Genomic DNA, 21,213 nt, shown 5'->3' with positions numbered 1-21,213 from the left:
CTCTAATGTTTTAATTCATCATAAACTTTGGTCCTGTTGAGTGCTTGCTTAAAGGTCATTAATGTTCTGTGCATTAGTAAGCACCACACTTGTGGTGTCTTTGGTGAGCTTTTGTATCTTGCATTCAGATGAATGTTTTATGACTTACATCTCTCAATGAAATGCCTCTGGAATGTTTGTGGATGGTGTTTCCAGTGCCTTCTCCTTTCATTGTTTGTTTTTTGTCTATTTTGTGGTGCTGGGGATGGAACCCAGGGCCTCAAGTTTACCAAGCACACATTCTACCAGTGAGCTACAGCCCTGGCCTTTTTAATTTTATTGTTTAGACAGGGTCTTGCCTTGTTACCCAGGCTGAACTCACATCTGTGAACCTCGCGCTTCAGCCCTCGAAGTTACAGGCCTGTGCCACCACATATGGCCAAATTTAATTTTTAGCCATTCTTTGACTGAAGCAAAAATTTTTCATTTAAGAACTATTTTTAAAAACCTCAAACAGTGCTATTATTACAAGGCTTTATCTTCAGGAAGAACCCAGAAAAAATAATGCTTCTATTGATCTATAATATTGATTTAAATGGTTAAATAGCTGCGTAGCTGACAGCAGTGAAAAATAGGGGGAAAAACCATGCATATGAAATGAAGCACATCATTTGAACAAAAGAAATGATTTCTAGTGAATTAATAATTCAATAATCTACTTCAGTGTAGCTCTCCTTATTATTAACAAAATCCAAAATGAAACACCAGGGCCACGTGGGAGAGGCACAAAGCCCATCAAACAGAAGGGCCTGGATAACTGGGATGAGAGGTGACAATTTCCAGGCTGAGCCTTTGTTGGTGTGACATCCACTCACGGAGGTGGCAGCTCCATTAATCAAGGAACACTGAGATCGGCAGGGGGACAGACAAGCCCGAGCGCAGAGCATTCATTACAGGGAAAATAACTCATACAGAGAGCTCTACGCAGAGCACACTTATCAGTGCCAAAAGAGGTAAAGGCTGTGTCATCCACGCACAGACAGAATTTCCAAATGGAATTGTGGGACCAAGCAGGGAGTGTGGAGAATAAAGACCACATTTACATTTCAATGGAGGTAAATGTAGAAGGTAATTTTTCATGTGAACCTAATATATTTTGAAACAGGAGTCCTGAGATGAGATTCTTTGGCAGGTGTTCTCCTGTCTGGGCTTTATTAGGAAGCCAATGACTTTGCAATTAGCTAAAAGACCTTCCCACGAAGGGCTTAAGTGAACTATGCATTGTTAAAATATAAACTTTTAATATTATAAAGGTTTTTTTTTTCCATTACTGGGATTGAACCTAGGACCTTCATTCGTGCTGAGCTACATGCTAGGCCCTGCCACTTTTTTTTTTTTTTTTGAGACAAATTCTTACTAAATTGCCCAGCCTGGGCTCAGATTTGAACTCCTCCTGCCTCAGCCTCCCAGAGCATTGGGATTCCTAGCAGTTGCTATCATACTTGTCTATTTATTGGAAGTTTATTTTCAACTCTGTCTGTTTGAAACTCTTTTTTAATGTGTCAAATTAAATTGAGCTGATACAGTGGAACATATTGTCCATTCTACAGCTGTATTAGCCATAAAAGTCTCCCAGCTACTGACAGGGTGAGGCATAGATTGAATGGCAGAGAAAATAGAAGAATCGGGTGCAGGCTTGCCCTGAAGTCCATCATGAGAACTCCCTGCATTTTTCATGTGTTGTTAGTGTCTGGAACAGTGGTGCCCAGGGAGTCATCCTTCCTCCAGGGCTGCCTCCAAAGCTACTCTTGGATCCCAACTCTGGCCATAGAAATGCTGACTTGTTTTTCCCTTCTGCAATTTCTTCCTCTTTCAAGCAGTTGTGGGTTATGGACTGGCCAAGAAAGAAGCCATCTGGCCGTCATAGGTACCGACGGCCCTGGCTTTCCTGATGCTTCTGTGTGCGTTTTTGTCACTGCAAGGACCTTTGGTTTTGGTTTAGAAAATGTGGCACTGAAGTGAAATGGTCTGGTTTCAACATTAGGCTGCATGTTTGTGGGGTTATAGAACGGTAACTACTGTATGAATAAGGTTTCACCAAGATCCTATGAGACCCCAGAAGGTAGATGTGTAAGAATAGATGTATAAGGAAATATGCATACCAGTGGAGGTTTTTAATACCTGCAAATGTAACGATGCTACAGCAGAATCTCGAATTATAGGTGGTTTAATGTAGGACCGATAGGTCTTGCTCCACACTCAAGGACTCTTCTGTTAAGTGTCTATAAATTGCCTGTCCTTTCAAATGTCTGCGTTGGCCAGGCCTGTGATCCCAGCGCTCTCAGAGGCTGAGGCAAGAGGATCACAAGCATGAGCTTAGCAAGACCCTTTCTCAACAATCACAAGATAAAAAGGGCTGGGGGTGTCACACAGTATGATGGCACTGGGTGCAATCCCCAGTACAGAAAAAAAAAAGTCTGCTTTGTCCATAACGGCTCTCGGCACATAGGCCTGCTATGATCTCATAGCAGAGTTGCTGTGGAGTCCTCCTCCTTCAGTAAATGGTCAATTTTGTTTGTTTTGTTTTTTGAGACAAGGCCTCCATATGTAGTCTAGGCTGGCCTGTAACTCATGGTGATCCTCCTGCCTCAGCCTCTTGAGTATTGGGATCACAGGCATATGCTACCACATCTAACTTCTGTAAATAGTTTTTGTTTGTTATTTTTTTCATTTAAATGGTCAAATTTAAAAATGTTTTATTTTGCTCAGTTAGTTGAGTCTTGTTTTGGCAACTAGAGAGTAGAACACAAATACAGGTTAATAAAAATTTTAGGTTGGAGCTGGGCATAGTTGTGCATGCCTGTAATTCCAGCACTTAGTAGGGTGAGGCAGGAGGATTGCTGCAAGTTCAGTGACAGCCTGGGCTACATAATGACTTCAAGACCAGCCTGCATTACATAGTAAAACCTGGTCTCAGAAAACCAAGATAAAAAAAATTTATGTTCGTAAGTTGTAATAAAATTTACACATGACCATTGTGTAGACACTAGAGAGTTTTTGTTGTTTGCGTCTCTCAGAATCGTCTTTAATCTTTTCTAGAGTGTGAATTGATCATCTGTGGGTTTTTGAGGTTTCTTATTACATCCAGTGACAGCAATGAAACTTGAAAATACATATGTGCTCTTGATTAGGTACTTAATTTGTAGTTTTATTGAGTCATTATATTCCAGCGTCATGGGTTTATTCAAAAGTACTTTTCCTGGGCCGAGGATGCTTTTCCAGGGCTATCCTGGCTGGGTTCAATCTCCAGCAATGGAAGAAAAAAATAAGTAAATTTCCCAAGGAAAATATTTAATTAAAGTAAATTGATTTAAAGAAGAGGTACACAGGAATTGTTTTGTTACCCAGGATCTTCACACCGAGCTACATCCCCAGCCCTTCTGGTTTTGAGCCAGGGTCTCTACATTACCCAGGCTGGCCTCCAACTCGAGATCCTCCTGCCTCGGTCTCTTGAGTAAATGGGATTAGCCCTGTGCACCACTGCGCCTAGCCTGTTTTAGGCCTCCAAAATGTCTGCCTCATATATGTTCTCAGATTAATTCCTTATTCTTTTACAAGGAGAAAATTAGGCGTCTTGCTTTAACTTCATATTTGCAGGTTTGAACTGCTTACCCCTTCCAACCTCCGCTTCGACTCCTTTCTGCTCGCTGTTCCGAGCTGCTGACCACTAGGTGGTGCTGCTGATCGCTAAGTAGACTCGGGTTACCGCTGCGGGGGAAATAGTTGCCTTAGAGCTCAGGGACCGGAAGATACTTTCCAGCAAACACAAAGCAGAATCCAGAAGCTCCCCGTCTCTGCGGAAATACAGAAATCCTAGGAGAAAAGTCACACCCTAAATCAAAGATGCTTAATAAAGGTGATTATAGCGTACTCTGAGAGGATTTTGTAATCAGCTCCTTTAGTTTGTACTGTGGTTGTTCAGGGGATGGAACCCCAGGACCTCCCACATGCTAGGCAAATGCTGTACCGCTGAGCTACATCCCAGCCCTTGTATCAGGAATGGGTTTATAGCCAGCATTAGAAGTGCACATGTAATCCCAGCACCTAGGGAGACTAAGGCAGGAAGATCAAGTTCAAGGAAGCCTGTGCTACTATAGTGAGTTCAAATCCAGCCCTGAACTATACAGTGAGAGCCTGTCTCTTCCAAAAACAAAAGCAAAAAAACCCCAAAACCCAAAACAAACACAAACAGAAATGTATTTCTTTATCTGTTCGTTTTGTGAGACAAGCTGGCCTTGGACTTGAGCTCCTCTTGCCTCATCCTCTGAATGCTGTTACAGGAGTTTAGAGAGAAGACATCTGCGGGGTTACCTTGGAGGCCAAAGGACACAGAGGTTCTCGCAGGCTGAGGAGAGGGAGGAAGAGCCTTCTGGGCCAACAGGATTGTGAGAAGGCTGGGCCAATGGTAGGCGTGTGGGAAAGCAGCCCCGCGGCCAGGACCAAAGGGCGAGGGCCGTGCCTGAGGAGGAGAGAGCCAGGCCAGGCTTCCTGGAGGTGCTCTGCTCAGGAATCTGCACTTTACCCCGAAGGCTGCGAGGCGGCCCAGGAAGGAGGATGGCTCAGTGGAGAGCCTGGGCAGAATGGCTTTTCGGAAAGAGCAGCCCTGCAGCCTCATGGGATAAGGACATGTGTGGACTGGAGGCTGGGGTCCCAGTGCAGAGCGAGGTGACTGGTGTGGGGCGTGTGCAGTGGAGGGGAAGGCGCCCCTGGGGGAGTCCCGGAGCAGAACCCACAGGCCAGGTGGCTGTGAGCAGCGGTGGTAGGGTTGCAGCTAGCTCCTTAGAGACCTGGTAGAACTCTGGTGCTTGACTTTCTTATGAGGCATGGAAGAAATTTAATTTTAATTAAATGCATCCCTTCCTTGGATAAAAAAATTTGAAGTTATTTTTAAGTGCAGCTGATGGCATTCCAAATAGAAGTGTGTAAGATACTCCTGTGCCACCCCTGGCACTGATGTGAAGAGATGACTTCTCTTGTCACTGCCAGGCCCCCTCCTCTCGGTGACCTGCCGCTGATGGTTTCTTCTTCATTCTCCAAATCCTGTTCCTCTCAGAGCCTGCTTCTTCTGGCTGCTGCCACTTGTGACAGCTGAGGACATTGTTTTTCCTCTCTCCTAGGCTCCCTATCACCAAGAGCAGCAGGAAGTGGCCAACTTGGTGGGCAGCTGTGGCTGCCTTTGTGGCTGGAGAAGGTGGGGATTGCTCCAAGATGGCTACCTTTTTGGGGGAGGACTGTGTTTTTCTTTTTAAGAATTTCCCACTCCAGAATCATCCTGTTTTTCTTTGAATCTGCTCAAGCACTAATTCTACTTCTCACTGCCATGAATGTCACTTGGCACCCAAATCAAAGGCTATGCTGACTTGCTGGACATGCTGACACAAGCCTGAAATCCCAGTGCTCAGGAGGCTGAGGCAGGATGATTGCTGTGGGTTTGAGGCTAGTCTGGGCTTTATGGCAAGAACCTGTCTCAAAAAGAAAAAAAAAAATCTGAAAACTGAATTATGTTCAGGTGCGTCTGGGTGCTGTGCTTTGGAGAGAGCTCCAGTAATGTCTTGGACAAAATGAAGGCCGAACAGCCAGGTGTGGTGGTGCAGACATATAATCCTGGTACTCTGGGAGGCTTAGGCAGGGGGATCACAAGTTTGAGCAAGTTAGTCGTTTAAGGAGACCCTGTCTCAAAGTAAAAATAAGGGGCTGTGGATGAAGCTCATTGGGAAGGCTCTGGGTTCAACCCCCAGTGCCCCCAACTGTTCCTCAGAAGAGGGGCCCCTAACTGTTGGAAGCTCATGAGAAATTGCTTTGTTTTTGTTTGTACAGATTTCCAGTTGGGAGTTCTCTGTAAGAGGCAGCAGTGGCCCTGTTTCTTGAGGGCTTTTGTCTTTCCTCCTGCAGCCAGGCTGGGCTCTCTGGCTGTGCTCAGGGCTCCCCAAGCCTCGACATGATGGGTCTCAGGTCTCGTGGGATATCTGATGGGGCCAGGCCTCCACTTCAGTATCCATGCATGAATTAAATAAATTAGTGCTTCATTTAGCTAGGGATGAAGGAAGGCCTTTACATTAAAAAATATATATCAATCTATTTATTTATTTGCAGTATTGGAGATTGAATCCAGGGTCTTTGCACTGAGCTACATCCACAGCCCCTTATTTTTATTTTGTGACAGTTCCTCCCTAAACCGCTAACTTGGTCGACTTGTGATCCTCCTGCCTAAGCCTCTCACTAAAGATGCTAAATTGCCCAGGCTGGGCTCAAACTCTCCATCCTCCTGCCTCAGTCTCTCAGAGTGCTGGGATCACGGATGTCACCATCACACCCAGCTCTGAGGTGGTGACTCCAAAGCCGAGACAAAGGGAAGGAGCTGCCATCCAAGGGACAACCTTGGTCTCTCCTAGGGCATGGCCCGCCTGACACGCACTTCTCCCAGCATCGAGCTCCAGCTCCCATGGCCGCCACACACGGCTTGCCAGTCCTCCACTCCTGAGCCTGTCTTGTCTTTAGGGGGAATTCTTTCTGTCGCAGGGCGCCATGTCCCCTGGTCCTTGGCCCATGGTTCGCAGTGGGTCCTGAGTGGCTCTGGGACCTGGGCCTGCAGGGTCTCTCTGTGCACTTCTGGGCCAGCTGGGTGCCTGGGGGCTGGGACTGAGGTGGGATCTTGGTTTGCACAGGGGTTAGAGCTGAGGGAAGGGCACGGCCGAAGACTGAGCGGTAATGAGTGAGAATGGCTGGTTCATCCCCATCTGTACCCCAGCTTGACCTTTTGACCTTTCCTCCGCCCTCCCAGAATTTCCCAGCAGGAACTAAGCCTGTGTCTACTTTTTATTTTTGTGGGTAATGTGTTTTGGAATGAAACCAACAGTTGCGTTTTCAGTTAGTGACAACAGTGGCCCTGCCATTGTGACTGTGGCATTACTTTGTGGCGCAGGAGGAGGACCGCATGAGGGAAAGTTTGCTAGGCCGATGTAGACATGGCTGTCAGAATGGTGGGAGGGGGTGGCAACTCTGCAGGAGTGGGTGAGGGCCCTGCTGGGCCTTTGTGAAAGCTTAGCAGAAACAACTATAATTCGTATTTTTTTCTTTTTCTTTTTTTTTTGCTTTTTGAGACAAGGTCTTGCTATGGTGATCCTCCTGCCTCAGCCTCCTGAGTGCTGGGATTACAGGTGTGCGCCACACACCCAGCAAGTGTTTCTTTTTTAACGCTTGTTGCTTTGGGGAAATGGGGATCAAACCGGTGGCCTCGCACGTATGCTAGGCAAACACCATCACTGAGCTGCAGCTGCAACCCTCTCCTTTTTTCCCCAATCCATGGCTACTTGAGCCCTTCCAACAACTCCAACAAAATATTTTGAGAAGGGAAGGTGAGAGACTAAGCCTTCTCTTAAATCTGAAAATGGAAGCAGGAAAAAAATAAATTCAAGCAGAGAAGTGCATTAGTCAAGTCTCTATTTTTGGCGTGTGGAAAACAAGTGTTGTGAGTGTGGACAGCTCTGGAAGGGCTTGGCCGCCTGTCTGGGGCCGGGCTGAGTACTATCTTTCAGGCCCCAGAGACCGTTAGGCCTTAGCTCAGCTATAGCTTTAAGAAACCTAACTCCGACTTCTCCAGAATAGAAGCCGTTTAAGTATTTTCTGAAATAAGGAAGTATATAAGGTCATATATCACCCGGCTGGTCCTATATATTAAGACAAGTGTAAAGTATTGTTTTACCTTCTCCTGTCAAAGAATAAGCCATAGAGTATATTTCTATGCATTTGTCTTGATGCACATGGAATCAAATGTGTTTTGAGAATTCAACTACGTGTTTTCATTTAAATTTGTTAAGGCGGGGTACAATGTTTAGAACGGATGGGAATGGCACACATTTTTGATCCCAGCACTTGGGAGGCTGAGGCAGGGGGATCATGCAAATTCTAGGCCAGCCTGGGCTATATAGTGAGTTCAAGGCCAGCCTGGACTACATAGGGAGACCTTGTCTCAAAAACCAGAAAAAAAAAAAAAAAAAAAAAAGCAAGCAAGCGGAGCCTGGCACGTCGGTACAACCCTGTAATGCCAGCACTCAGGGAGGCCGGGGCAGGTAGATCACAAGTTAGATCCCAGTCTGGGCAATTTAGGTACTTAGTGTACTGAGACTGTCTCAGAAAGGCCGGTGGGGGAGGTTGGCACTGGGATGCAGCTCAGTGCAAAGGCTCTGGGTTCAATCCCTAGTACTTAAAATCATACATGTGATTTAGTGAGCTAAAGAAAGAAAATGATCCTTAATTATACACCTGGGCCAGAACACTAGCAAAAGACAACACAGGCTGTCTTGATGTGAACTTTGATTGCCTATGGACCTATTCCGGAAGTGTGACAGGAAGGAGAAAATAAAAGACAAACAAAAAGCAAAAATAATACAAGCCTAAAATTGGCTTCAGCCGTTTCTGTGTTCCAGGGAGGAAAAGGCCTCATCTGGGACAAACTGTGACTTCCTGCTGGGCCTTCGAGGCTCGCTCTCATCACATCAGGAGGTTTGAGGAGAGAAGAGAGGTTGTCTGTTGTCCGGGTCCCTGGAGACTCAGGAAAGTTGCAAAGTCGGAAGCGAAAGCAGGAGAAGCTGAACTCAAGTCTGGGGGTTGGGGGAGGCTGGGAGCCTGCGTGCTAGGTGGGGAGATTGCTGACCTGCAGGTTCACTTTCTCCTGGGGAGGCTGGTGGATTCTGAGGAGTGTGTGTGTGCTTCCCTCCTGAGTCCTTGATTCGTGATCTGTGGCGGGCAGCGCTGCTGATACCAGCCTGTCCGGTTCAGGGGTACCTGGTGGTGCTGGGCGAACGGAGAGTTGGAAAGTGCTCCCTGGTCTGTTTTCTGAGAATGTGAAGAACAGATGTTGGGTTTTGTTTTTTTTTTTTTTCGAGGACAGGGTCTCCCTGTGTAGTTCAGGCTGGCCTTGGACTAAGTATTTAGCCAGTGTTATGGTTTGTGTCTGGATGTCCCGCAAAGCTATATGCGGTCATAGGTGGGGCTTTTTGGACATGTCTGGGATCTAGAGTGTGTAATGCTGGGATCGAGGGTGTGTGGTACTAACTTGGTCCACTGATTGGTTTTGCATAGTTCTAGGTAGGATTAAGGATGCCCCACCCCTGTTGAGAGTGCTACTCGCTCTAAGGGTAAGGATGTAACATAAGGGAAAGAAAGACAGTCGTTGCTTGTCACTTGCTGCTGCTTCACTTCACTACTTTGCTGCCTGCCATGAGCTGTTTCTTCTCTGTGAGATGCCACTGCCGTGCTACCCTGCGTTGGAGCCAGCCAACTATGGACTGACACCTCTGCAAGCGGTGAGCCAAATCAATCTTCCCTCCTTTAACTTTGGGTATTTTGTCTCAGAATAAGAAAAGTAAGACACCTAGGCTGGCCTCAAACTCATGGCGATCCTCCTGTCTCAGCCTTCTGAGTGTTTAGGATTGTAGACCCATGCCACTATACCCAGTTGTGATTCATAGACTATGTAGGTGAATGTTTTTTCAAACTCTCACCCTTTTAAAATATTTTTTATTTTGAGACAGGGCTTTTCTAGTCACTGAACCACTAGGTTCAGGGCTCAAACTTTGATCCTCCTGCCTCAGCCTCCCACAGGGGCCAGGTTTACAGAAATGCAGGACCATGCCCAGTTTAAAATGTATAGTTTTCAGGCTGGGGATTTAGCTCAGTGGTGCTGCCGCCACCTGCCTTGCAAACGCAAGGTCCCGAGTCCGATCCCCAGTACCAAAATAAAATAAAATATATTGTTTAATTGCTGAGTACTTTAAGATTTTCTATTGATTTCAAATGTAATTGCTTTATAGCCAAAGAAAAACTTTTTATGATTTAAATTCTTTCAGATTTGTTGAGATTTGTTTTATGATCTAGAATATAGCTTGAGTTAGTGAATGTTCTATGTGCACTTGAAAATAATGTTCATTCTGTTTTATTGGGTGATTACATAAATGTTGACGTGATCCAGTTGGTTGATATGTTGTTTATTCCTACCCTCATGGTTTTCTGCCTCTTTACTATCCTAATTACTGAGAGGTACACCAAAGTCTCCCATTATAAGTATAGATTTTTCCATTTCTTCTTTTACTTCTATCAGTTTTTGATGAATTTGTTTTTGTTTTGTTTTTGTTTGTTTGTTTGTTTGCTTGTTTTGGGGGATTTTTGAGACATCCTTACTTTCTAGTTCAGGCTGGCCCTGAATTCACTGGCCTCAAACTTGCAGTGATCCTCCTGCCTCAGCCTCCTAAGGCTGGGACTACAGGCATGTGCCATCACAACCAACTGTTATTTTTGTTTTGTTTTTGGATCAGGGTCTTGGTATGTGGTTCCAGCTGGCCTCCAACGCATTGCAGTCATTCTGCCCTAGCCTCCTGAGTACTGGATTCCACTCCCTGCTTGTTGTGTGTATTTGAAGCTTTGTTGTTAGGTGCATAATATTTAGGACTCTGTTAATCTTAGTAAACTTACCCTTTTACCATTATGTGATGTCCTTCTTTATTCCTGGTAATTTGTCTTGTTCTGAAATTTTATTTTTATCATGGTGCTAGGGATGGAACCCAGGGCTTTATATATGTAAGGCAAGTGTTATATGGCTGAGCTCTACACCCAGCCCTGACATGTATTTTATCTTCATCTTATAATATAGCCACTTCAGCTTTTGATTGCATGGTATATATGTTTATATGCTTTTTTGAGACAAGGTCTTGCCCTGTAGTTCAGGTATATCTTTGTGCTTTTGAGGGACCTATATGGTTATATGTAAACTTTGTCTTTACAATGTGCAGGTGAGTCTTTGTAAAAATTCCAGTTGAGAAAACCCAGAAGCCTGAGGCACTGGCTACCTTGGCCCTGAGGGCTGGAGGGGTCTGAGCTCGTTATGCCTTCAGGCTTTCTGATTTCCAGGTATAGATTAGCATTAAGTATAGACATTTGCCTGCCTCATTTTCCCCCTTCAGCCCGAATCTTGCTACAAATCAAGCAGTGATCGAAGGCACATTTTCCCCCTTCAGCCCGAATCTTGCTACAAATCAAGCAGTGATCGAAGGCACTTGATCAATTCATACGGAAGTTTCCCTGTGATTAATATAGTTTTTGCTATTTTCATGGTAGAGAGTGATTATATGAATAAAGAAGATGCTGCCTGGAAAAAAAATTCCAGTTTAGCCAGGTATGGTGAACACCTGTAACCCTAGCACTCAGGAGGCTGAAGCAGGAGGATTGCCATGAGTTTGACTCCAGCCTGGGCTACATAGTGAGACTTCGTCTCAAAAAACAAAAAAGGAAAACAAACCAAAAATTCCATCTTAACAACTTTTGTGCTTTTAATTGGTGTGTAGATTATTTACATTTAATGTACTTATTAATGTTGGAATTTAGGTTCAGCATTTTACTGCTGTTTTCCTCATCTACTTTTCTCTATTTTTTGATGTTATGGTTTGGGTCTGGATGTTCCCCCAAAGTCTCATTTGGTCAGAGGTGGCTGAATCTGGAGTGTGTGATGCTGGGGTTAAGGGCGCGTGATCACTGAACCACCACACGTGAGTGATTGGTTTGGCACCGCCCTAATCCTGGTAACCTGGAGAGGATAAAAGAGGCAGAAAGAGAAGCTTACGCTCTCTTGTTGCCTTTGCTACCTCGTGCGTGCTATGTTGTTTCTCCTCTGTGAAGTCTGTTCGTCATCCCTGTGTTGGACCAGCCAACTGTGGACTGAAATGCCCATGAAACGTGAGCTCAATAAACCCCTTCCCCTCTAATTATGGGTGTCGGGAATTTTGGCTCAGCAACTTCAGAAAAGTAACACATTGCCTCTTATAGATTGCTGTATCATATTTATTGAGATGTGATTGTTTCTTTGTATGATGTTTCTAATTGTAATAGGAATAAGACACTGTGGGGTAGCCACACCAGTAATCCCAGTTACCGGGGAGCTGAGGCAGGAGTACCCCAACTTTGAAGCTAGCTTGGACTACCACAGAACCCTGTTTTAAAAGACCACCACCACCAAGAAAAGCTCAGGGTGCTACCGTACAGTGGGGTGACTATAAATTACAGTAACCTACTGCATATTTCACAAAGCTGGATGAAAGGATTTTGAATGTTTTCACTATAACAAAGTGATAAATGTTTGAGGAGGTAGATGTGTCGAACCCAATTTAAATTCTATTCACTGTATTCGTGTATCAAAACATGGTGTGGACTCCTATAATCTGGCTACTTGGGAAGCTGAGGCGGGAGACTGGAAAATTCAAGTCCCACCTGGGCAATTTAGAGTGAACCTGTCTCCAAAATAAAGGACTGGGGATATTGTTCAGTCCAAAGTCCTGGGTTCAATCCAGAGGGAAAAAATAGAAGGGACGAAAATATGAAATAACACAAGAAAATTTCCAAAGTCAAAGCATGGAAAAAGGCTTCAGAATGGGTTTATTCTTTAAGGACTCAGATAACCTGGCGTGGGCCGGTGTTTTCAACGGCTTTAACTCAGATTTCCACCATCAAGGAACAGTATCAGGGAAGGAGAAAAAAATAGTTTATCTTTCCCTTTCATAAAGTCCCCCTCCTTTTTTTCTTTTTTCTTTTCTTTCTTTCTTTTCTTTTCTTTTTTTTGGTACCGGGATCAAACTCAGGCCTTTGCGCTTATGAGGTAGGTGGTGGAACCTCCTTTTTTTCTTGAGATAGGATCTCACTATGTAGCCCAGGCTAGCCTCAAATTCACAGCAATCCTCCTGTCTCAGCCTTCTGAGTGCTGGGCTTACAGGCCTGCCCCACTGCTGAAGTTTTCCCCTTTAAGATATTCCCCACTCCAACAGAGTGAAATGCTGAAGTCCTTTAGTCTTACAGCCCTGCTGTGAAGAATGGGAAACACTGATTCTCAGTGCCTCACCTCTCATCTTCTATTCTAGGAGCAGTGACTGACATTTTTTGTTATTGAGACAGGGTCTCGCTGGGCCAACCTTGAACTCGCTGTAGCCCAGGCTGGCCTCAAACTCCCGGCCCTCCTGCTTCAGCTTCCCTGGTGCTGAGATTACAGGTGAAGTTGTGTTCTCCTTGTCTCTGTAGACAAAGGGCATTAAAGGATATCTAGTTTAAAAACTGCTGACTCTTGCCACATGCACACACTTGAGTGCTTAATAAGGATTGCAAGATAATTAAATCACACACAGCAGTTTATCCCTGATGGATCTGGTGTGCGAAGCTCATGCTGGCCATATCTCCGAGGTAATTTATCTCAATTAAACCCATCTGTAGGCAATGGATGGCGTGAAATCTGGGTTTCATTGCTTTGTGCATTCACTCCTGGCCCTGGGTGTGGCAGTTACCATTTATCCGGTGCGGCTGTGGTTCCCGTGTGGTTCCTTGTGACCCCAACAACCCTGCCCACCTTCAGACCCCTGGAGCTCAGGTACAAACCCCGCACCAGTGCTGACCCACAGCGTATCCCTGCTGTCTTGGATCGCTGAGCTACTGGTGTTCTCTTTAAAAGCACATAAAAAGTGTGCTGCTTATGATGTCCAAGGGAAGGATATGCTTAGGACTCTAGGATTAATGTTCAAGCGGGCAGGGAAGTGAAAGGAAATTAAATCATCCTAGAAATTCCCTCATAGCTGCCCACCTCACCTGTAGCACTAGGAATTGAACCCAGGGCCTTCTCCCTTGGCTACATCCTCAGCCTTTTTTTTTTTTAATTTAAAAAAATTTTTGTTGTTTGAGACAGGATCTTCCTTTGTTGTGCAGGCTGGCTTCAAACTCTCAGCAATCCTCTTATTCTCAGCCTCCCAAATGCTGGAATTACAGCATGATGTCGAACCTTTTGATTATAGGTGTGGGTCACATGGCCTGGTCTATTGATTTGTTTGTTTGTTTGTTTGTTTTTTGAGAGGTCTTCCTAAATCACTGAGCTACTTAGGCTATACTTGAACCTCAGATCTTCCTGCCTCAGCCTCTTGAGTGCTGAAATTACAGGCGTATGCCACCATACCTAGCACCAAGCTTAATTTAAGTGAATGTTTTTCATCTTAAAAATAGAGTTTAAGCTCACATCCTATAGGGAATCTAAATTCTTGGGGGTTTTCTTTTCCTAACAGAATGTGTGCAGTCTTGAAAGAGTATTTTTCATTTTTCCTCCATTTTTCATTACAGCCGCCTGAAGGTATTACAGGTATAAAGTCCTGGACAGGCAAAAACCTTTTGGCCTTGAATTCACGGCAATCCTCCTGCCTCAGCCTCCTCAGTGCTGGAATTACAGGTGTGTACCACCATGACCGCATGTGGCATCTTTCTTTTAGGGGGTGGTGCTGGGAGGAACTCAGGTCCTTGCCTGCTGAGCATGTGTTCTGCCATTCAGCTACATCCCAGCCCTATCTCCAGGCTGGGCCTGAATTTCCACTCTCTGTGCAGTCCCTCCTGAGTTAGTTAAATCTGGCCAGTTCCCATCCAGCTTTATACCAAAGAAAACCACGACTACATAACAATAATGCTAGGACACCAGTGACCTCCCAAGGGCATCCTAAAAAACAGATGAATTCTCAACTGGATAAAATGAATTTAGAGCTTTAATAGACTCCAAAATGTATGGCAATTTCCAAGCATTAGACAGGAAATAATGACTTACAAAACACTGGCATCTGATTTTTTTAGTTAACAGCAAAAATGTTTCAACTATAATTGCTCAGAGTATTTTAAAATTGTTTTGCAAAGAACTCTTCTGGTATCTAGACTTAATCTAAAAATATAGAATATACTCTTGGGGATGGTGGTAGAGCTTAGGGGTGCAGTGTGTACTTAGCATGGATAGGCCCTGGGTTTAATCTCTAGCGCCATTCAATCAGGTTGGGTGTGTTGTGGAATGCCTACAATCTCATCACTAAAGAGGCTGAAGCAGGAGGATCTCTGAGTTCAAAACCAGCTTGGGCTAAATAGTGAATTCTAGGCCAGCCTGAACTACATAGGGAGATCCTGTCTCAAAAACTCAACTCTTGAACTATAGGGCAAAGGGAAAGAGAAGTCTTGAGTTCTTATTCACCTGTATCATCTGCATATCCCCCTCAGGACTGGTGTTTATCCCCTGCAAAGAACAGGAAATGGGTGTGACATTTTTGGACTCAGTTTGGAATCTCTGACTCCTTTCTACCTATAAACCCTCTTGACACCAAGCGTGTGTCAAATATAAGTGAGTTTTTTTCCCACACCAGCCCGTTCTGCATGCTGGCTGGGTGACCCATGTCATTCAGTCCTGGTGCTCCTTGCAGTTAGCATCAGGTGCCACAGGGGAAAGGCTTGGTCCAAGATCGCATGCACTTCGGATGCCAGGGTGGAGGCTTCAGCCAGCAGTGCTTCTGAGTGACTGGCTGTATGCTTGGGGCTTCCCACCGCCCTCTCCTCAGATTCAACATTTGGCTGGAACAAACAGCCGCTACAGCTCCGGAAAGCACTTAAGTTAACTGGTTTGGTATGAAGGATAAAGGGAAGGGGTAGAAAGGGCAAGGTCTGGAGCTGAGTGTAGTGGTACACACCGGTAGTAGCAGCACTTGGGAGGCGAGGCAGGAGGACTTCAAGTTCAAGCCCCGTTTGGGCGGGAAGGTGGACCTGTCACAACGGGACACATGTAGGTGTAGACGGGTGATAGGACCTTGAACTAGCTGCACAGGTGACATTTCTGATCTGCTCTTCTCTGCTGGTTAAGACCAGAGCAGGTGCCGAGACGCCTGGGGCAGGGGGTGGGGCAGAAGGCTGTGAGCAGCATGAGCAGCGCTGCAGTCTGCACTTGGAGCTGCTGCTCGGCCTGGTCAGCAGCTGGTACCATCTGGGGGGCCACAGGTAGGGGGCGGCCACCCAGAAGCTTTGTCTGCTGTTCCCAGCTGGGTTTCAAGTCTGGGGCAGGGAGCCTCACAGTGCTGTCAGGGGGCTCTTGCTGAGACCCTGAGGTGGCAGCCCCTGTGCCCCAGCCCCACCAGGGTCATTGAGGGGGAGTCTCCCTCCATCCCCCACCCCCGCTGAGTTTGCACCTCTGGGGGCCTGGGCTGCAGGTATCACAGCTGCGATGGGCACAGGCGCCTACTGTGTGCTTCGATAGCCCCTCTCTCACGTCCCCGTGTGTCGGATTTCCTTTGTGCCCACTACCAAGAAGCCAAACACCGTAGATAAAGATTTCTGCCTCTCAGAGCTTGAAAACAAGTAACAAACTGCAGGCCGTGACAAAGAGAACTACAGCACTGTGTGTGAGGAGATGGGATTGCCTAGGTCAGTGATGGTGAACCTTTTAGAGCTTTCAGTGACGCAGATGACCCACTGTGGCATGTGAGCCATAGGTTTGCCACCTCTGGCCTAGGACAAAAACCAAAGCCAGTAGCTGAAGGGAAGGAGAGCTGGGCACAGAGTGGAGACCAGGGGCCGGTGCTGAGTTGATTCTTAACAAGGTGGTCTGGGAACTTGTCCCCAAGGAAGAGACCTCTGAGCAGCTGTGGGGACCTGCAGGGGGCTGACAGTGTCTGGTGCATTATGGGAGCAGAGACTTGAGGGCCACTGTGCCTGAGTGGCTTTTACTTGGAGTGATTTGGGTGCCACTGGAGGCTCTGAGTGGAACAGGAATGTGAGCTGGCTGGGGTTTAACAGGGTGGCTTTGCTATGGAGTTAAGAAGTGGACACTGGGTCCAGCAGGGATGGCGGGAATGTGTGGAGGGGGTGAGACTGTTCAGTCTGGGTAAGATTTGAAGGTAGAGCCAAGGACTTGTAACTGATAGGATGCAGGGTGTGAAAGTGGGTAACAGGATTTGGAGGGATGAAAAATCAAAGTTCAAGCCAGGAGCAGTGGTGCACGCCTATCCTGTAATCCCAGCACTTGGGAGGCTGAGGCAGGGGGATCATGAGCTATACTAGGTAGTAGGACTCTGTCTCAAAAACAACAACAACAAAGACCCCATTTCAAGCTCCTCATGACCTAGGTCATTCTCTGGAAGCTGAGGGAGATCCTGTCCTCAGAGATTTTAATTGCTGAACTACAGGATGAATGCCCGCCTTGTTCAACACCAAAGCCATTGCTGCGTCCAGCTAGGAATTGGTAAACCAAGCAGAAAATTCCAGGGCATGGGCTGCTGCGGGCTCTGGGCCTGGAGGGGAGCACAGCCGCGGCCTGGCAGAGGTTGCTGTGCTGTGGGTGCCATGTTTATAGCTGCAGCCCTGATTTGGCTGGGCTGGAATAGCTGGGCCCAGAGGAGGGCAGAGTGGGTGAGAAACTCCACCTCAGCCTCCGAGGGAGCCCCAGGGTGCTGCCCACCTGGTCCCAGCAACTCTAGTGAAGATGTTCTTGCCAAACTCCAAACCCCTTCCCCAGGAAACATTCTGGTCACAGAGATACTGGACCCTGGCTCACAGGTAAGAAGCAGAACACCACGACCTGGTCAAGGGGTTTATGTGGTCTTTAAAGAACCTTTCCCAGGGTGGAGGAGGAGAGAGGTTTTTCTTTAGGCTCTGCAAACATGTCAGAAGTGCAAGTGCTTTAGGGATTTGTAGGTTTTGTGTTAGAGTCTCACTAAGTAGTCCAGGATGGCCTTGAACTTGCTGTGTAGCCCAGGTTAGCCTCCAACTTGAGATTCGTCTGCCTCAGTCTTCAAGGTGCTGGTATTATAGATGTGCACCCAGCACGTCTTCTGTGTACCTCAGAAGCTCCTGGTAATTGCCCCTATCCAATCCATGCTATACCACATGTGTCTAATGATGGATATATCCATGCTACCTGGGCTAAGTTCAGAAACAGTTACAGGGAGCCAGGATGACCTGTGCTTGAGCAACCAGAGGCTTGAGCAACCAAAGGCCCTGGCCAACCAAAGGCATTGATATTTATTGTGACATCACAGTTAGGTCACAGTAAAGGGACTACATGTAGTTGCTAGGGATACTTGTTGCAGGCAAGGCTTGTAAAGGAAGAGATAATGCATTCTTGAATTAGCAACAGAACAGACAAAATATAGGCTGTGATTAGCAAATAACCTTGCTTTTTTAGCAAAGAAGGTTTTAATTCTGGGAATGGAATTTGGGTAAGAGTCACTGGGACCTGGGCAGGTAGGCTTTGGCCAGACTCACTTCTATAAACAAACCGGTGGTGGGGTTAATTCTTTCCACCCTGTACTGCTTACTGCTTTGGGCATAATCAATGGTGTGGTTCCCCAGATCTTCCCCTTCTCTTTTTGGAAATGGCAGCAGTTGAATCAGGGTGAGCTGCGACTGTCCTTGGGGCCTGCTCATTCTGGACCTCAGTGGTGGGCAGCACATCAGGTCTGGTGATCTCTGCAGGCCCCAAGGGCCGTCATGGGCCAGGGAATTTGCAACCTCTGCATGACTCTTAGCAGGGGTGTCATACTGTGCTGCTCTCCACTAGTGAACCTACCATCTCAGTCCAGGGTTGTACATTCTGGAATGGCAGCCACAGCGTCTCTTTATTCTCTGTTGGAACACAAGCATACACGGCCCCGTGTTATTAAATTGTATTGAGCCAATGTACCTTTTAGTTAGGACAGCACTTGTGTCTAGGATGTCTGTAGATTTATTTTGCATCAATGGAGTGTTTTTTTTTTTTTTTGGTACCAGGATCGAACTCAGTCAGGTCCTTGCACGTTCAAGGCAGGAGTGCAACCACTGAGCTAAATCACCGGCCGCCTCCATCAATGGAGTTTTGATGGAGTATATTTGCTTTCCATAGTGGATTAAAAAAATTTTAAATGAAAGTAACAAAATCTAACTGAGCTTGTGGAGATAGCTGTCTCCCCCTTTCTTGTTTCTGTTACTGTGTTTTTAGGGAAGAAAGAATACGCTTAACAATGGCTTGTCCCTGTGGGTTATATCCAGTGGACATAGGTCTGCATGGGTTATAAGGACCTACAGTGTGTCCAACTGACTTAACTGTCTATAATATTTCTCCCTCTAAAAAGCTACTGCTGGGCTCGGGAATTTAACTCAGTGGTTCCGCCGCCTGCTTCACAAGCCCAAGGCCCCAAGTTCGATCCCCGGTACCTAAATAAATAAATAAAGAGCTATTGCCAGCTGTGGTTAGGAAAGAAAGGGCATAGTTTCTATCTAACAGCTTTGAGCTGAGAAGTGTCAATGTAGGGAAGACTGCTGCTCCCCTTCTAGGGAGCTAATTTAATAGGTCTTAAATAAAACTCATGTTATACTTTAGCAATGATAAGCTCTATAAAGTCAATTTGGTGGATCTTGGTTAAAAAAGTCTAGCACATTTGTTGGTGATTCTGTATGATCACTTGGAATTTGGCAGCCTATAGACAAGAATAAATAAACAAGCATTATAATCAAAGTATAAGCATTAAAAAAAGCAGGTTGGAGAAAGGGCCATGTTTAGAAACTGTTCTGAAGAGACTAAAATAGTGATTGTAATCCACTGGCTATTAGAGTTTCCCACTAATGCAGGTTATCTATAAGTCTGATATTTTGTCATATTTTTTTCTAATTTTAGCTGTAAAACATTAAAAATTCAATAACAATTTCAGCTAACAAATTTTAAAACACATGCTGAACTCTTATAAATTTTACTGTGTTTTTTTCTAATAACCCATAATAGTGGTTAGGCACTGGTGTAGCTGGAAACTGCCGAAAGGGGTCAGCAATTGATGCCTCTTCTTATATCTAGCTTTATTATGATGATCCTGACTTTATATATTTTTCAGTTACATTTTTCTACTGGATATTCAAGACCAAGTTAAGGTGAGACCTTTATTAATTAGAATCTACCTCTTGCTATCTCTCAAGGTCAGTTAAGTCTCCTCATGCATTCCTTTGGAACCATGAAAGAGCCTCTGAGCGCCTGTCAGTGTCCCCTCTCAGGATGGGTCATGGTCTTGTTTGATCATGTTGCTTTCTGTGAAAGCACGGGAGATTTTACCTTCTAGATGACTCTCCTTTGCCCCACTGTACATTCGTTGATTCTTGTCTTTTGGGGTCCAGCAATCTCCTTGCTCAGGAGATTGGATGACTCACCAAAGTTGTAAGATCTTGTAGAAAAGGTTCTCTCATGTCCTAGGTTTTTATTGACCTTGGAGGGCCAGGGCCAAAATATTGGTTGTCTTCTTAGCCCAGTTACCTTTAGTTCTGGTCTCTAAACTTTATTTGTTGAACACCCATAGAATTGTAGTAGGAATAGTGAGCTTAAGTATTAAAATTTTATCTGAATATCAAGCACTTTGAAATATAAAATATAGTTAGAAGACTGTTGTTGTTTTTTGTTTTTTTTATCAGGGATTGAACTCAGGACCTTGCACTTCCAAGGCAGGCATGGTGCCACTGAGCTAAATCCCCGGCCCAAGAAGACTACAATTCTTACCAACCATGGTTGTTCTAGTAGTCAAAACAACCTGTAAAATAACAGTTATGTAGTTTTACAAAAAAAAAAAGCTTAAAAAAACCCCAGAAATGATATTTTAGCACAACAATTATGACATTATTTTGGAATACACTTAAATGTTCGTCTTAGTATAAAATAGTTCAATAGCTATCTGATCATAAAATATTAAATAACATAAACTCTCACCTAAATTTTTATCTTTTATAGGGATGCCATTTCAAGAAAATGTGTCACCCTATAAATGTACTTCTTATAAGTAGCTGGAGCATAAGAGAAAGGCAAATACTTAAATAAAAAGATTACTACCATAAACAATATCTTAGAAGACCTGTACATCCGAAAGACGTGAATACATTTAGCATACCATGAAATTAGCAATAATAAGTATCACAGGTATATATATGAAAACCTTTATTCTTTAATTTTGTACCAAAAGCATCTTTTTAATAAAATCTTATTGTTTTTCCCACAGAAAATTTAACCTTTTGAACATGACCCATGTAAATACATCACAATAATGTTTACCAATATATATTAGGGTCTTTTTATAAGGCTATGGAAACTATTGGGGTCCCCCTAGTGAACAAAGGCTGGAAAATATTTCCAGGAAGTTTCTGTATTCATAAAGGGGAGTCCTGTTTAGCAGTCTCCCAAACCTGAGGGTCTCCACTTAATTACTTTAAAATTTTTAAAATAACCTTTATAAACCAAAGTACAGGGCCCGGGATTTAGCTCAGCAGTTCCACTGCCTGCCTTGCAAGCACAAGGACCTGAGTTCAATCCCCAGTACCCACAAAAAAAAAAAAAAAAAAAAAAAAAAAACA

This window comes from Fukomys damarensis, unplaced genomic scaffold (genome assembly GCF_012274545.1).
Source record: "Fukomys damarensis isolate Sample0158 unplaced genomic scaffold, DMR_v1.0_HiC HiC_scaffold_32, whole genome shotgun sequence".
Lineage (NCBI taxonomy): Eukaryota > Metazoa > Chordata > Mammalia > Rodentia > Bathyergidae > Fukomys > Fukomys damarensis.
This window is presented reverse-complemented; position numbering follows the sequence as displayed.